At 39.6% G+C, this 17,590-nt stretch overlaps 1 protein-coding gene across 2 annotated transcripts in view; it reads right to left on the bottom strand.

The window, feature by feature from the left end:
- NUP93 (nucleoporin 93) overlaps positions 1-16,820 on the bottom strand; it is a 130,901-nt gene extending 114,081 nt beyond the window's left edge. The window contains exon 1 of one of the 2 annotated variants that reach the window (XM_069107771.1): positions 16,673-16,820. The gene's annotated coding sequence lies outside the window, so the exon portion shown is untranslated. The remainder of the gene's footprint in view (positions 1-16,672) is intronic. The other variant, XM_069107772.1, reaches the window with a different exon arrangement.
- Positions 16,821-17,590: the final 770 nt, after the last annotated feature.

Genomic DNA, 17,590 nt, shown 5'->3' with positions numbered 1-17,590 from the left:
GAATAAAAAGTTCATTGGTATAAGTATTACCCTATTACAAGACAGCAAACAAGATAGTTTAAATAGAATAGCTTTGTCATAATATTTTTCCTACTTCACTTCCTACCTTCTCCCCTGCTATTAATGTCCTACCGGATTGGAATATGTATTTATCTTTAAGTTGCAATGTAATAATTTTTCTGATATGGATATATCAATGCTTAAAAAAAGGTCACTCTTACCGTGATAAATTCACAGCAGAAAAGTTAAGATTTTTAAAAAGATTAACTTAAAGGGCATGAAGGTAAAGAAGTGTGATTCAAAGCAAAACAACAGCTACTCAAGAGATAGCTTAGAGCAAATGAGCAGAAAATTTTAAATGTTCCTTATGGTCCAAGTTAGATTTTAATCCTAGACAGTTTCAAATAAACACTTATTTCCATTTAACATTAAGTTATGATCATTTTGAATTTTTGACCAAACAGTCTGTATCTATGGAAAAATAGGAGACTTCAAAAGCAAAGCATTCCCAGGACAAAATGAATGAAAAAAAAAAAAAGCATTTATTAAGGGTTTACCATGTTCCAAGCACATTTCTAAAACTGTTAGAAGAAATACAAACTGGAAAGTGAGACCATTCTTGCTCTTAGGGAGCTCACAATCCTACTGGGGGAGACATAAGTAAAAGAAAGTACAGCTGCAGAACAGATGCAGTCCTGAAAGTATCAAGGGTGCACTCACAGGTTAGAGCAGTAGATCACATGTACAGAGCCAATAAAAGTGCTCGCTGGTCCCGCCTGGAAAAAAAATGAAAGGGAAGGAGGAGGTAAAAGGAAGGGGCACATAGCTGAGACTTCAGGGTATTGTAGCAGGGCAGATTGTATGGACTGAAGGACCTTAGACGGTAGTGACAGGATGGGTTTTAAAGGCCTTTCATCTCATCACAAGGAATGGAGCTGTTGACTCCCACCTCATCTAATCCTTATTAACATAGTTTGAATTACAGAGGAAAGAGGGCACTCTAGGAGCTTGTGAGTCTTCCTGCAACATAGTCATCCCGGGTAAGGTTCTGATGGCTAGGGTCAGGGGAAAGAGGAGGTAAAGAAGGAAACACAAGAGAAAATAATGCTCTCCTATAGTTTCCGAATATATGTTTCTGACTGAAAAAAAAGAACCTATTTTTTCTTCATATAATTTTGTGATATTCAGCATCAATCAAGCAATAAGCACTTATTAAGTACCTACTATGTGACACAAAGTGGGAATACAAAGCCAAACAGGAAATCCCGCCTACCCTCGAGGAGCTTGGATTCCATTAGCCGAGCAAGCCTACACACAATAAGTATATTCAAAATAAACAGGAGGTAAGGTGGAGGGGGGAGTGGCACTAGCAGGAGGGAGGACAAGGAAAGGCCTAATGTAGAGGTGCCTAGAGTAGAAGTAGAGCTTGAGTTGAGCTTTGACAGAAAGTAAAGACTCTAAGAAGCAAAGACAGAGCTGGAGTGCACTCCAGCCACAAGGGACAAAGCTGGTACAAAGGCAATGAGATGTGATATAGGGTGTCATGGGTGAGGAATTGCAATAAAGCCAATCTAGCATATATGAAAGGAAATAATGTGTATAATAAGGCTAGAAAGGTAGGCTGGAGCCTTATCACAACAGCCTTTAAATGCCTTCTGAGGAGTCTGTATTTGATTCTAAAAGTAGTAGAGAGCACTGGAGTTTGCCAAGGCTTTAGAGGACTGACATGACCTGTGCCTTAGGTCAAGTGTGGAGGATATATTGGAGGAGGGAGAGACCTGCAGCAGGGAAACCAATTATCAGGCAAGTATAATAGTTCAAATGAAAGGTGATGAGAGTCTGAACTAGGGTGATGGCCCCGTGAGCAGATAGAAAGGAGACATGCTAGAGATGTAGTGGAAATAGAATAAACAAAATAGTAACTCATAGGTATATAATAATTTCTGCTTTCATAACAACAATAATAATGGCTAACATAAGGAGCTTAAAGGTTTGCAAAGCTATATATACATATATATCACCTTCTGAATACGGCTACATTAACACACACATTCTACTGACTTCAACAGTGAAAAGTAAAAGCGTGAAATTTTCCTTGGAAAGGGAAAGCAATGCAGCAAATACCAGTACCATTTATTCCATTTTGTAGGGAAAGTTCTGAGGAAACAGCATGTACACTTAGTTATACAACTGTCTCTAACTCCTACTACCAGAATGAATAATAAAAGTCTAGACAGCAGAGCATTTGTTTTCATGAATATACAAGTTGAAGAACATAATAAGTTAAAATATTCTACTGTTCAAATATATTTTGCTAAAAAAGATAATTGTATTAGACTTATGTCATAAAGCTGCCAGAAACTTTCAACTAGTCAACCTATGCAAATCTTCACTTTGGTTTAAACTGAGTAAAAGCAATCAGTTGATTTAATATAAATGAATTATAGGAAAATTAATTATGGATGTATTTTGACCATCACAGGACACTGAAAATAAAAGATTGCACAGGACAGCTTCCACTTTCATTACCAGCTGTCTTCCTTTATCAAAGGCTCCCTGCACACAAGCAATTGCCTTGCCATGCAGAACAACTCATCTTGAACATTTCTGAGGCAATGGCTCTTTGGAGGGTATGAATTCATATCAAACTAATGAATCTAACTCTTTGCCTTCTAAATATTTAGACTGCCTAGATAAATGTACTATATTTCTATAAGCTATATAAGTATAGTATAGTTACATAGTATTACTTACATAATTTATATAAACATATTACATAAATACTTTGTTTTTCAGACTGTAAGAAATTCTAAAACCAAAAGCATGAATGGCCAGAATAAGAAAGCAGAACTGTGCCATAACTTTGATGATGAAGAAAAATATAACAACTATTATTAATTGTTTCCATGTTGGAATTCAATTCAGAAAGCATCTATTAAACGCCCACTTATTTCCCAGGCACTGATTTATTGTCCTCAATGAGCTTACATGCCACTTGAAGATACAACATGTATTGGGGCCGGAGAGGAAAAAGCTCTATAAAAATACAATGTGTAGGAGAAATTTGATTTGGCCTGCACTATAACTGAATTTGAGTTTTTGAAAGCTTTAGGAGAATATTTTATTAGAGTTCTCAAATTTACATTTAAGCTACATTAACACCAGCATTGGCTTAGGTAAAGTTGATTCCATTAATTAGAAAAGGGCATTCATTAAAAAAATTTATTCTGAACTTAAATACTAAACAAAATGGGCATTAACATATACACAGTAGAACAAAAAAAGGAATTGTATATGAAACTGCAGCCCTTTATTATGTGCAGCTTGTTTTTCTTTTTAATTATAAAATAAATTCAAGCTGTTGCTTTCAAAGCTGTCTTGCCTGTCTATGATTCAAAGTACAATTTTAATCTGCTTCATGAAATAAGAAATGGAAAAGAAGTCTAACAAAATGCAAGGATTAAACAAAGTCAATTTTGACCAATAAATTAAACTTTGTTAAAAAAAATCATTGTTATGTCTGTCCAAATGAGAAAAGTCAAGTCTTTCTTTATATTAATAGAAGTTGGACTGGAGATGGCAAGGAAGGGGATCAAAGGCAAATATCCTGTGTACTCCAGGTTATACTGACCTTTTCAGGTGCTCTGGTACATAAAAATTATAAACAGTCAGTAGCATCCTCTTCAAAAATGTAAGACAGCTATTCATTCATACTGAGGACAGGGACTGCTTCATTTTTGTCTTTGTAGCTACAGTGCTTTGCACATGGCAAGAGCTCGATTAAAAAAAATATTTGTTAAATTGAATTAGAGACTATAGTATAAGGCTGTTACTATTCAAAATGGGAACTTTGAACAGCAGGTTTTTAGGTTTCTAGATTTCTGCATTTGGCTTAGAAGACTCCGGAGCTTTTAATAAGATGAATATAAGAAAATCCATGCTGACTTCTACATAACTAATTTTACACTGGGACCAGCCTTGTTAAATGACACTAAGACCACTGGCTACTACTTCATGTTAACATTCCATCCCCAATAAAACTCCAATATTCTACTGGGCTCCAATATTTTTACAGAAAAATCCCCATATATCATGTGAGAGATAAATGGAATTACAGATAAAAGTGCAAAAAGGTCAAATTCCTTCATTAGAAATTATTTGAAATCATCACTTGGTATTAACAAGACAATTATGAAGACTGTAATCATTTCCACTTTCTGAATAGAGCTATGTTCAATATTCAATCTGGCCACAAAAGACTTGAAATTTAAATATTCAAACTGCTGAGCACACTGTTATCTTTTAAATCAGTAGTTACCAAAGCTTAATTCCCAGCAAAACTTCAGTATCTAAGGTGGTTTGAGGACTAGTCTTTTTTTTTTTTTTGGCCTTTTTGAAGGACAATTGGGGTTAAGTAACTTACCCAAGGTTACACGGCTAGTTTTTTTGTGTGGGTGTTAAGTGTCTGAGACCAGAATCGAACTTGGGTCCTCCTGACTCCGAGGCTGGAGCTTTACTCACTATGCCACCTAGCCACCCCTAACTGTGAGGTTTTAAAAAAATGTCTTTATAACTTTATTTCAATAACTAGTTTCCAGCTTTTAAAAATATTTTAAATGTATTTCAATGTAATTAGTTTCCTTTGTGAACCCACATATTTTATTGTATGCATTTAAGAATATTTTCTGAGAAAGGGTTCATAGGGTTCATCAGATTCCTAAAAGGATGGATTCATGACACAAAAAGTGTTAAGAAACCTTAGGAATAATTTTCAACTCATTTATTCCTCTTAGCATATTTGTATGGCATATTTATTAAGGACATACTGGTTGAAGGACCCTAAGCTAAGTGCTGGAGGATTTAATATGACACAGTCTATGCTTTCAAGGAGCTTACAGTCCAGGAGGGGGAGAAGTCAAATATAAAATATACAATATCTTCCCACCCAACTGCATTCCTTTGGACCTCACTATCATAACCAAGAAACCTCAGGCATCCTGCACAATCACCTCAGCCCTGAAACTTACACTCATTAGTAGCCCCAGCCCCTTGGTGACCCTCCTGACTGGATAAAATGGAGAAGGAATGAACCTCTATTTAAGGAAGGCACCAAGTCAGCCATCTCTTCATTTCCCACTTGGCTTCAGCCTTCCTCTGTATTTCTCTTCTGGACGTTACCATCATGACCCCAGCACAGGGTATGGTCCTCTCTTCATCCCTTTTAGTTTCCTTTCCTGTGCTGTCTTTCCCATTAGAATGTAAGCTCCTTTAGGGCAGGGACTCTCTTTGTTTTTCCACTTTTAAAAATTTTTAGCAGTTAGCACAGTGCCTGGCACATAGCAGGCACTCAATCAATGTATAATGACCATTTTACTGAGAAGGAAAAGTATTTCAGGCATGGAGGACAACCTGTGCAAAGGACCTCTGATAGTATGTGGAGTGTCATGTGTGAATTAACAGCAAATAGAACAGTTTGGTTAGAATGTAGACTGGTAAAGGAAAGCAATGTGTGATCAGCCCAGGAAAATAGGATGGAGTCATATTGTGAGGGGTTTCAAATGCCAAACAGGGGGACCTGCATTTTATCTTAGAGCAGAAGTTCTTAATCTGAGGTATATGGATCCTTAAGCAGACTCTCCAAGATTGTGGAGGGCTCTGAATGCTAAGCAAAGAAGTATGGATTTTATTCAAGGGATGATATGAAGCTACCTCAGATTTTTGAGCAATCTTTGAATAAGAAAGATTATCATAGTAACAAAATGAAAGATAGACTAGAGGCAAGACAACAGAGGTGGGAAGACCTATTCGGAGGTTACTGCAATAGGCTAAAGAGGTAATAATAAAGATCAGACCTGTAGGTCATTCCCCATGCACAGTCAGTCTATGACTAAGTCTTATCCAATTTTTTTCTTTAAAAGATTTCTCTTAAAATCCTCAGTCTAGATACTTAACAATTGAAACCTGGTTTAAACCAGCCTTTTTCCACAACAGCTCACTGACTCCAATTCAATCCAACAATAAATTCAGTGCAGTATAATGGAAAGAACACCACTACATTTGGAATCTGAGGATACGGCATCAAATTCTGGCTCTGACATATAAATCTGTGTCAATCTGTGCAAGTCATTTAAACTCTCTGCACCTTTTCTTATCTGTAAAATGATGGCATTGGAATAGACCAGAGGTTCTTTACCTGAATTTAAAAAAATAAAAATATTCTGATAACCAGTTTCCTTTGTAATCCTTTGTATCCTAGTTTATGCAATAAAAACATTATTCTGAGGGGTCCATAGACTTCAACAGACAACCAATGGGGTTCATGATACAAAAAAGGACAAAGAACTACTAGACTTGATGACCTCCCAGGCCCCTTTCATATATAAACCGATGATTAATTTGTCCTCTAATTCACTTACACGCAACACAGTATCTGTGACATAATAAATGACTGATAACTGATTGTGTATGTCTCCTTCTATGTCCTGGTCCCTAATATCATAAATTATAAATTCTTAATCTTCCATTCTTTTCTCTAATTCTCTCACTTGGAGATCTCATCCATTCTCACCACTTTAGCTATCAATTCTAGGTAAAGACTTCCCAAATCTATACCTGCAGCCTAGGTCTCTTACCTAAGTTTCTGTCCCAATAGCTAAAGTGATTTTTCTCAAGTACGGGTTTAAGAATGTGATTCAACTGTTCATAATTCCAGTGGCTCCCTTTAGGATCAAATGTGAATTCTTCTGGCTTTTAAACAACTTGATCCCCAACCTACTTTTCCAGCCTTGCTATATACATTACTCTCCATTCTGTCCTCTGATGTCTAGCCAGACTGGCCTTTGTGCTATTGCTCACACGTAACATTCCATCTCCTGTCTAGACGCCTTTGTATTGGTTGTCCCCCATATCTGGAATGAGTTTTCCCTTCACTTCCATCTCTTAGAAATTCAAACCAAATGCCATCTTTTTCATGATGTCTCCAGATTCCCCCAGATGTTGGTGACCCCCTCCTGAAAATGGTCTTGTATTTATTTTGTATATATTTACACATACATAGCATCTCCCCTAATAGAATATAAGTTCTGTGAGGAGAGCAACTGTTTTAGTTTTATCTCTGTATTTCCAGTATCTAGCACAATGCCTGACACGTAGTAGGTGTCTAATAAATGTTTGCTAATTGTTTAATAGGAAGTAGGAGGAAATAAGGTTGAAAAGGAAAGACATTTAATTGGAAGGTTGGGCTATATAGGCACCAGACCCTGACTTTTTCCAGATAAGGAATTGTACCATAGCTCCTGGAGCAGGCTGAGACTTAAGGGAGAAAAATTAGGTAGCCATTAAAACAGTTTAGGACAGAGGTGAAGAGAGCCTTAATTAGGGCTCTACCGGGAGTGGAGGGTGGGGAGAAAGAGATGGATATGAGAGATACTGCAGATGTAGAAAGGACAAGATTTAACAACTACCTGAATATATGGAGTGAGAGAGAGTAAGGTGTAGACATCTTCAAGTTCCAGGTAGTTCTCAAAACTGCTGTTTAACTAGTCAGTCAATAAGCATTTAAACAGGGGCAGCCAGGTAGCACAGCGAGTAAGAGCACCGGCCCCAGTGTTGGGATGACCTGGAGATCAAATCCGGGCTCAGATACTTAGCACCACACCCAGAAATAACTGGCCATGTAACCTTGAGCAAGTTACTTAACCCCAATTGCTTTAAAAAAAATTTATATATATATATATATAAACATTTAAACATTTATTGTGTACCAGGTACTGTATTAATGATAGGTATACAAAAACACAGCCCTGGCCTCAAGAAATTCACATTTTAATGGGGAAGTCAACGTGCAAAAAAGTATGCATACAAGACACATGAGGTTACAATCTTGTCCAACTCTTTGTAACCCCATTTTGGACTTTTCTTGGGAGAGATACTGGAGTGATTTCCCATTTCCTTCTCCAACTCATTTTATAGATGAGGAACTGAGGCAAACAAGGTTAAGTAACTTATCCAGGGCCACACAGCTACTAAGTGTTTGAGACTGGACTTAATCTCATGAAGATGAATCTTCCTGATTCCAAGCCCAGTGCTCTATCCATTGCCCCACCTAGTTGCCCAAACAAGACATATACGAGGCAGAGAGGCCAGAGCAGAGAACAATGTGAGGAAAGATGTACTGTAAAAGGTGATAAGATATTTGAGCTAACTCTTAAGGGAAGCCAGTAGGTGAAGGGGAGCATTCTGGGTATATGGGACAACCAGTAAAAAGGTACAAGATGTTCAAAGAAAATTAGTACAGTAGAACTTGCAGCTTTGAGGCCTCTGCTCCTTTGCTCACATCTATCCTTTGGGAACCTAACATACCTACACCTCTACTCTGATACATGAGTATCTTCCAAAATCCATCTCAAGTTGCAGTTCCTCCATGTAGCTTTCCTTGATCACACCATTTTACAATAATTTCCCCTCCTCTGAATATCTAAAGCACTTATATTGTGCCCCACTGAGTGACTGCCTTGTATTTTGAGTTATCTTTTTATTTGCCTTCTCCATGACACCTAATGCTGTATCACACAAATTGATAAATATCTGTCAAATGAATATATCTCGTCTCCTTATGATGTACATGTATAGCCTATATCAGATTGCTTGCCATCTTGGAAACGGAGAAAAAAATTTGGAACTCAAAATTTTATAAACGTCAATGTTGCAAGCTATCTTTTAGTGGAGCTAAGATGGTGGAATGAAAGCAGGGACTTGCTTGAAATCTCCCCCAAGCCCCTCCAAATACCTGTAAAAATAACTCTAAACAAATTATAGAGCAGCAGAACCCACAAAATAACAAAGGGAAACAAATTTCCAGCCCAAGACAACCTGGAAGGTCTACAAAAAAGGTCTGTTGTGTCAGGTTGGGAGAGGAGCACAGTCCAGTGTAGGTCACGCTGGCATAGACGGGGCAGGAGCAGGCTCAGGGGACTGAATCACTGGCAACTGCAGCAGTTTCCAGACTTCTCAACCCCAAAACTCCAAAGACAATTTGTTCAGTAGGAAAAGCCTGTGAGACCTGGGTGAGAGAGCAGCATGGTCCAGCCTCAGCCCTAGAGCGGTGGAGGTGGGCAGCAGTGGCAATAGCTGCTTCTGGAAATCTCAGCCCACAGAAAGTTGGAGGATCCAATAGCTGATCAGAGGGGACTGCAGGGATCCCTCTGGTGGCACTGAAGAAGGATTCTCTTGCTTTGCCCTGAGATCTGGATTGCAGTCCTAGGGGGCAGTCCTAGGGTGAGGAGGAGCACTGGCACGGCAGAGCTTGTGGCAGCAGTGGAGAGGGAATCCTCCTCACAGTTCCAAGGCAGAAAAGAGTGCTTGTGGTCACTTACAGACCAGAGCACAGGCCAGGAGAGGAATAAACACCTCTCCTTTGGTCATACCACCTTGAAAAAGCTGAAAATTTGCAGATCCCTAGAAGCATCTCTGAAAACAGCTGCACAAAACCCCTGAAGTTTGTGACAGGAGGACCATGGAAGCAGTCTTACCTTGACAAAGAATAAAAAAGTCAAGTATTCGGCTCGGAAAATGAGCAAACAATGTAAAAAAACCTCAAGACTACAGAATCTTACTTTGGTGGCAAGGAAAATCAAAACATACAACCAGAAGAAGACGACAAAGTCAAAGCTCCTACATCCAAAGTCTCCAAGAAAAATACGAATTGGTCACATGCCATGGAAGAGCTCAAAAAGGATTTTGAAAATCAAGTAAGAGAAGTAGAGGAAAAATTGGGAAGAGAAATAAGAGTGATAAAAGAAAATCATGAAAAACAAGTCAACAGCTTGCTAAAGGAGACCCAAAAAAATGCTGAAGAAAAAAAAAACAGCTTAAAAAACAGACTAACACAAGTGGCAAAAGAGGCTCAAAAAGCCAGTGAGAAGAATGCCTTAAAAAGCAGAAATGCCTTAAAAAGGAGGCCCAAATGCTCACTGAAAAAAATAATTCCTTAAAAATTAGAATGGAGCAAATGGAAGCTAATGACTTTATAAGAAATCAAGAAATTATAAAACAAAACCAAAAGAATGAAAAAATAAAAGACAACGTAAAATATCTCATTGGAAAAACAACTGATCTGGAAAACAGGTGCAGGAGAGGTAATTTAAAAATTATTGGACTACCTGAAAGCCATGATCAAAAAAAGAGCCTAGACATCATCTTTCAAGAAATTATTAAGGAAAAACTGTCCTGATATTCTAGAACCAGAGGGTAAAAGAGAAACTGAAAGAATCTACTGATCACCTCCTGAAAGAGATCCCAAAAGAAAAACTCTTTTTTTGGAAATATTGTAGCCAAATTCCAGAGTTCCCAGGTAAAGGAGAAAATATTGCAAGCAGCCAGAAAGAAACAATGCAAGTACTGTGTAAACACAATAAGGATAACACAAGATTTCTACATTAAGGGATCAGAGGGCTTAGAATATGATATTCTGGAGGTCAAAGGAGCTAAACTAAGAATCACTTACCCAGCAAAACTGAGTATAACACTTCAGGGGAAAAAACAAACTTTCAATAAGAGGACTTTCCAAGCATTCTTAATGAAAAGACCATAGCTGAACAGAAAATCTGACTTTCAAATACAGGAATCAAGAGAAGCATGAAAAGGTAAACAGGAAAGAGAAATCATAAGACTTATTAAAGCTGAACTGTTTACATTCCTATATGAGAAGATGATATTTGTAACTCATGAGACCTTTCTCATTATTAGCATAGTTGGAAGGAATATATATATTGTGTGTGTGTGTGTGTATATATATATATATATATACACACACACACAGATTCCCTCCAACTACACTAATATATATATTTGTAAAATATAATATAACACACACACATATAGACAGAGGGAACAGGGTGAGTTGAATATGAAGGGATGATATCTAAAAAAATAAAATTAAGGGATGAGAGAGGAATATATTGGGAGGAGAAAAGGAGAGGTAGAATGGAGTAAATTATCTCACATAAAAGAGGCAAGAAAAAGCTTTTGCAATGGAGGGGAAGAGGGGGGAGGTGAGAGGGAATATGTGAACCTTACTCTCATCAGATTTGGCTTACGGAGGGAATAGCATACACATTCAAATGGATATGAAAATATCTTATCCTATAAGAAAATAGGGGGAAATAGGATAAGAGGTGGGGGGTTGGGGGGAGGAATGACAGAAGGGAGGGCAAATGGGAAGAAGGGTAATCAGAAGCAAACACTTTTCAGGAGGGACAGGGCCAAAGGAGAGAACACAATAATTGGGCAGCAGGATAGGATGGAGAGAAATATAGCTAGTCTTTCACAACATGACTTGTTATGGAAGTGTTTTTATAACCTATATCGAATTGCTTGCTTTCTCAATGGGGGTGGGTGGGGAGAGGAAGGGAAAGAATGTGGAACTCAAAGCTTTAAAAACGAATGTTAAAAATTGTTCTTATATGCAACTAGGAAGTAAGACATACAAGCAATGGGGTACAGAAATCGATCTTACCCTACACGAAAATAGAGGGGAAGGGGATAAGAGAAGGTGGTAGGGTATGATAGAAGGAAGGGCAGACTGGGGGAAGGGGTAATCAGCATGCATGCCATCATGGGATGGGGGGGAAGGGAGAGATGGGGAGAAAATCTGGAACTCAAAATCTTGTGGAAGTGAATGCTGAAAACTGAAAATAAATTAATAGGGAAAAAAAGCTATCTTTACACATAATTGAAAAATATAAAATACTATTAAGAGGGAGAGGAAAGGCAAGACATTCATTGCTTTTTATGGTGTCATTTTTGGATAGAACTTATTAAAATATATATATACTGATCGACTGATATCAGGATTGCAAGGTACCCACCGGGCTTGTGACCCTTTCTGAAATGTTGGTGCTCCTAAATTTTTAAATGTAAACTAAGTAGATAATATAATTTTTATAAAATATAATGATATTTAATCTGACTCTTTGGTATCCAGAATGATATGGGTGAGCTTTATTTTACTCAGACATTTCCCAAAAGTTTTCTGAGAATGTTATTTTTATAAGCTGAATTATGTTTTCAGCAATTCAAGAGAACTTGTTATTTAATGAAAGTGACTTAGTTCCTTGTTAATCTAGATTTTTTCTATGTAGAGCTTATAGCACACAAGTATATTTAAAGGAAGAACATTAAAGTTTCTCACTATTAAAAGTTGAAAAAAAAAGATATAATCTGAATTTAGGAACCATGAGTTTGTGACACGTCAAATGTATTCCTTCCCATTTAAGTGCCTAATGATGCTAAGCCCACAATATACAGTCAATAAGAAGTGTGGCTAGGTAGGTCAGGGAAGAGAGAGGATCTGATTGGAGCTAAAGGGCCTCTGCTCCACACTCTCCTTCACCCCACTTGTCCAATCAGTTACCACATCTCATCAAACTCCTCAGCTGACAAAGTTGACCAAAACTGTTCAGCTGAGGCTTATCTGGTTTAGAATGTGGTCAAGACACTTACCCTTATATTGGTACTACCTACTTCAGAGGCTGCCGTAATGATAACATGAAATAATGTATATTAAGCACTTTGTAAACTTCAAAGTGTTAGATAAAGTTACTTATTACCTGATGTGTGAAGTGTGATAAACACAAAAGTCCAAGAATCCAGACACTTTTTAAAAAATCACTAAGGAAGTCTTAAGACAGGGAGCTGTCCATCTTTCACTCTGAACACAACCAATCAAGAAGCATTTATTAAGTGTCTACTATATGCCAGGCACTAAAGATATAAAAACAAAAATGAGACAAGCTCTGTCCTCGAGGATCTTACATTCTATTACATTCAATGTACTAAATGGTGCAAATATGGACTACTTTTCCTGAAAATACCAACATGCAAAAAATATACCACTAACTATACATGGGAATATCAAACTTTAAATCATATTATCTGTCTTAATCTTCACAAAAACCCAGTATTCTAGATAGGACACTTATCACTACCTCCCATTTTATAGATAAGGCTCAAAGATAACTTGTTTAACACAGAGCAAGTTGTTCCTCAAACCAGGAATAAAACACAATCCTGCTTATTCCTGTTACAATGTTATTTTTACAATGTGATACTTCCCTCTCTCCACCCATATCATCCTACTAATTGTGGTTATCCCCCAAGACTGATGAGTCCACTTTTCTTTTCCCTCTCCACCTGGGGTTCTTAACACAGCATCCATGGACTTGTGTAGATTTCAAGGTATCTTTGAAGTCAGATGAGAAAAAAAAAATTACATCTTTATTTTCACTAACCTTTAACTGAAATTTAACATTTCTTCAATAATGAATTTTTTAAAAAATTCTAGAAAGGCTTTATCAGACTGTCAAAGGGATCCCCATAACATACCTCTACTCTAAATTATATTGCTTAGTTATCTCATTAGCCCCTATAGCTTCAATTATCATCTCTACACAGATAATTTCCAGAACTATATATCCATGCCAAATCTCTCCCCCTTACCAACTGTCTTTCAGACATCTCAAACTGGATGTTCCATAGGCATCACAAATTCAACATGTCCTAAACAGAACTCATTATCTTTTCTCTAAAATCCTCTGCTTTTCCTAACCTCCTATTACTGTCAAGGGTACCACTCCCATCCCAATTGCCCAGGCTTGCAACATAGGGGTCATCCTTGACTCCTCACTCTCACTCCCCATATGCAATCCATTGTCAAGGCCTGTTGACTCTACTTTCAAAACTTCTCTCACATATGTCTCCTTCTCTCTGCTGGCACTACCACCACCCAGATGAAGGTGTTCATCACTTCACACCTGGACTATTGTAATGGCCTTCAACCTGGTAATCCCTACATCAAGTGTCTCCTCACACCAGCCAATCCATGTTCTAGTTTCCAAAGCGATTTTTCTAAAACACAGGTTTGATTGTGTTACTCTTTTGCTCAGTACACACCAATGGTAACCTTGAGAATAAAATATAAAATCCAGTTTAGCATTTAAAGTCCTTCACAATCTGTTTCTGTCCTACCTGTCCAATCTTCTTACACTTTACTCCCATCCAATCCAGTTACTACTTAACTGTTCTTCACACATGACATTCTCTCTCTCAACTCCATGCATTTGCATTAGCTGACTCCCTTGCCTGCAATGCTCTTCCTCATTTCCTATTATTGGTTTCCTTCAAGATTAAGCTCAAATCCCAACTTCTACAGGAGACCTTTCCTAGTTCTAGTTCCCCCTTATCACTACTGCTTTCTTTCTGAGATTACTTTCCATTCTTAGTGTCAGTCTTGAAGTATTACAGCTATTTACAAATTGTTTTCCCCATTAGAATCTAAGTTTTGTAAAAGCAGGAACCATGTTTTTGCAATTCTTTATACTCCTAGTGCTTAGCACAGTGTATCACTATCTCTCACCTCCTATATCCAATTTGTTGCCAAGATCTGTCAATATCTTTCCAATACATCCCTCATCTCTCTTCTAACACTGTCACCACTTTGGTACAGTTGGATTGACAGTTGGATTATTACAATAGCCTGCTGGGGTTTTTTTTTTTTTAAGCAATCAGGGTTAAGTAACTTGCTCAAGGTTACACGGCCAGTTATTTCTAGGTGTGGTGCTGAGTATCAGAGCCCGGATTTGATCCCAGGTCACCCCGAGTCTGGGGCTGGTGCTCTTACTCGCTGTGCTACCTGGCCGCCCCTTAAAGTGATTTTCTTAAAGCACAGGTGGGATCATGTCACACCCTCAACTCCATTCCTATTCAATAAACTCCAGTGGCTCCCTTCTTGCCTTCAGCATCAAATAAAAAATGCTGTTTGACATTCATTAACCCAGGGGTGAAGAACCTGTGGCCTCAAAGCCACATGTGGCCTTCCAGGTCCTTAGGTGCAGCCTTTTGACTGAGTCCAAGTTTTACAGAACAAATCCTTTTAGTAAGGGGATTTGTTCTGTGAAGTTTGGATTCAGTCCAAGGGCCTAGAAGGTCATATATGGCCTTGAGGCCACAGGTCCCCTCTCCTGACTAGATTCCTCCTACCTTTTCAGTCTGCTTATACTTTACTCCATGGGAGACACTGGCATAGGGCCACTCAGCATAGAATGCTCACAAAGAAGAATTTCAGAAGCTCAATTTAGGGACATCTCCATTCCAAATGTTCGTATGGACTGGAATATCTGTGTACAACCTGTGGGAGAGCCTTCCAAGCTCTTATTGGTCTAATCAGCTATAGTCCCACATGCAGTATCTTGACCTTGACAAAGTGATGTCACTTTGGTCCACTTCAAGCAGGAAGAACAACTATAGCTGCTCCCCTATACATACTCTTTGACTGATTGCCACTGAACTCCTGGCTATTCCATGAAAAAGTCACCGCAACTTTTGACTCCAGGCATTTTCTCTGGCTGTTCTCCATGCTTGAAACACTTTCCCTCCTCTTCTCCAACTACTGACCTCCCTGACTTCAAGTTCTGAATAAAATCCCACCTTCTACAGAAAGCTTTCCCCAACTCCTCTTAATTCTAAAGACTTCCCTCTATTACCTATTTCTCCTGCATATAGCTTGCTTTGCATTTCTATTGTCTCCTTCATTAGATTATAAACTCTTCACAGGCAGGGACTTGTCTTTTGCCTCTTTTAGCATCTCTTAGGCTTAGCCCAGTGCCTTTTACCAAGTAGACGCTGAATGAATGATCACTGATTGACTGAACCTTACTAAGTACTTAATAAATGCTTCTTCACTGACTAACTGAATGATCTTCCCATTAACTAGGAGATCATGGGCAAATCATTTCCCTCCACTAGGTCTGCTTCTCCTTCTATAAAATAATGGGGTTGGGGAGGCAGGATGGTACAGTGGAAAGAGCCTCTGATTTGTAGTTAGGGGAACTGGTTTTGAATCTCAGCCTTGCTGTTGTGTGATCAGGAACCTCAGCCTCCAAGTTCTCATTTGTAAAATGAGGTGGTTATCCTAAATGATGACCTCAGAGGTCCCTTTCAGTCCTATGACCCAATGCCTAGATTGCCTCTAAAATAGTTTCCAGATTTAATTTCTGAGATTCCTGGAATGCACACTTCACACTTCAGACAGCAGTTGCCTAGCCTTTGCACCAGGGTATCTGGAGGAAGGAGAGAAGGGAAGGCAAAGGCGCTGGCAGACTTAAACCCTCCTGTGTTCCAGAGCCTTTCTGCGTAAGGAAGGGAAGGCAAGGCAGCCCTTAAGGAGAGCAGGGATCAGGGGCTTCCAGGCAGCTAAACTCCATGACAGAATGAGGTGGAGGGTGGGAAGGTAAAGGCCTAGATGACAAGAAAGGGCCAACGAGCCACCGTACTTGGGGTGGCGGGCCCTCTCCTGGGGTGCTTTGCTGTATCCCGGGGGCAACAAGCCTCTGCCGGGAATCTAGCCAAGATTAGGGCGGGGAGGCCGCTGGAACGCGTCCCCAGACAGGCTCGGGATACTCTGGAGAAGACTGATGGGGAGGGGACTGTGGGGCGCGACCCCGGCCCCGGGCGGGGCGGGGCGGTTCGAGCCCGAGCGGGCGCTGCCCCGCTAGGGCCGGGGGCGGTGGAACACCTCAGGAGCGCTACTTCCGGTGGGGCTCAAGGGCGGGCACGGCCCGGGGCAGAAGCCGGGGTCAGCCCGCGATGGAGGATGGGCCGGCGAGGGCTTCCTTACCTGGCCCAGGAGCTACCACCACCGCCGCTGCCGCCGGAGCCGGCTCGGAGGAGGAGCAGGAACGAAGCCGAAGAGAGCTGCCGCTTCTCGCGCCGCTCGCCAGAGCTTCCTGATTGGCGGAGAGGGGCCTCCCCCAGAAGCCTCCGCGCGGCACTCTCAGCCAAATTAACTTTATTGGAAGAGGGCACTCAGGGACAAGGAACACGCGCAGCGAGGAGCTGCGCCTGGGCAAACAGGCCCCAAGCCCGCTGGTCTTCACGTGAAGGCCAAGCGACGAACTGGTTGTAGAAGGAATTTCTCTTCAGGGACGGATTGGTCCAGAAAGCCTCTCTTAACTCTTGAGAATCTGTCTGATGGTTTTATGCCTGTCGATACAACCAAAGATCACATTGACATTTTTTGGAAGTCATGCCCTTATGTTGACTTACCCTGAGCTTGCCGACCACCCAGGTCTCTAGATCTTTTACTATTTACAAGCTTCCCCATCTTGTTAATTGTTAATGAACAATAATGATAATAGCTAATTATAACAACTAGCATTTACATAGTATTTTAAGGTTTGCAAAGTGCTTTACGTGTGTTATATTTTTGTATCTTCATAATAGTTAAGTTCAATACCATGTACCAGGTGCTATGCTAAGGTCTGGGGATACAAAGAGGCAAGTGAAAGTCCCTGCTTGTGGAGCTTGCAATCGGATAGGGGAGCCCACTAGCAAACAAATAGATACAGAGTATACTATATGCAGGATAGATAGGGAATAATTAACAGAAGGAAGGCACTGGAATTAAGTTAATAATAATCCTAACTCTGCAAGGAAGGCACCATTATTATCCCCATTTTACAGATGAGGACATTGAGACAAAAACATTAAGTGGCTCACTCAGGGTTGGTACAGTAGGCGTCTGAAGAATTTAAAC

Source organism: Petaurus breviceps, unplaced genomic scaffold (assembly GCF_028583685.1).
Source record: "Petaurus breviceps papuanus isolate PSGF00001 unplaced genomic scaffold, PetGlider_PUasm1.0 90281, whole genome shotgun sequence".
Taxonomy (NCBI): Eukaryota; Metazoa; Chordata; class Mammalia; order Diprotodontia; family Petauridae; genus Petaurus; species Petaurus breviceps.
This window is presented reverse-complemented; position numbering and strand designations above follow the sequence as displayed.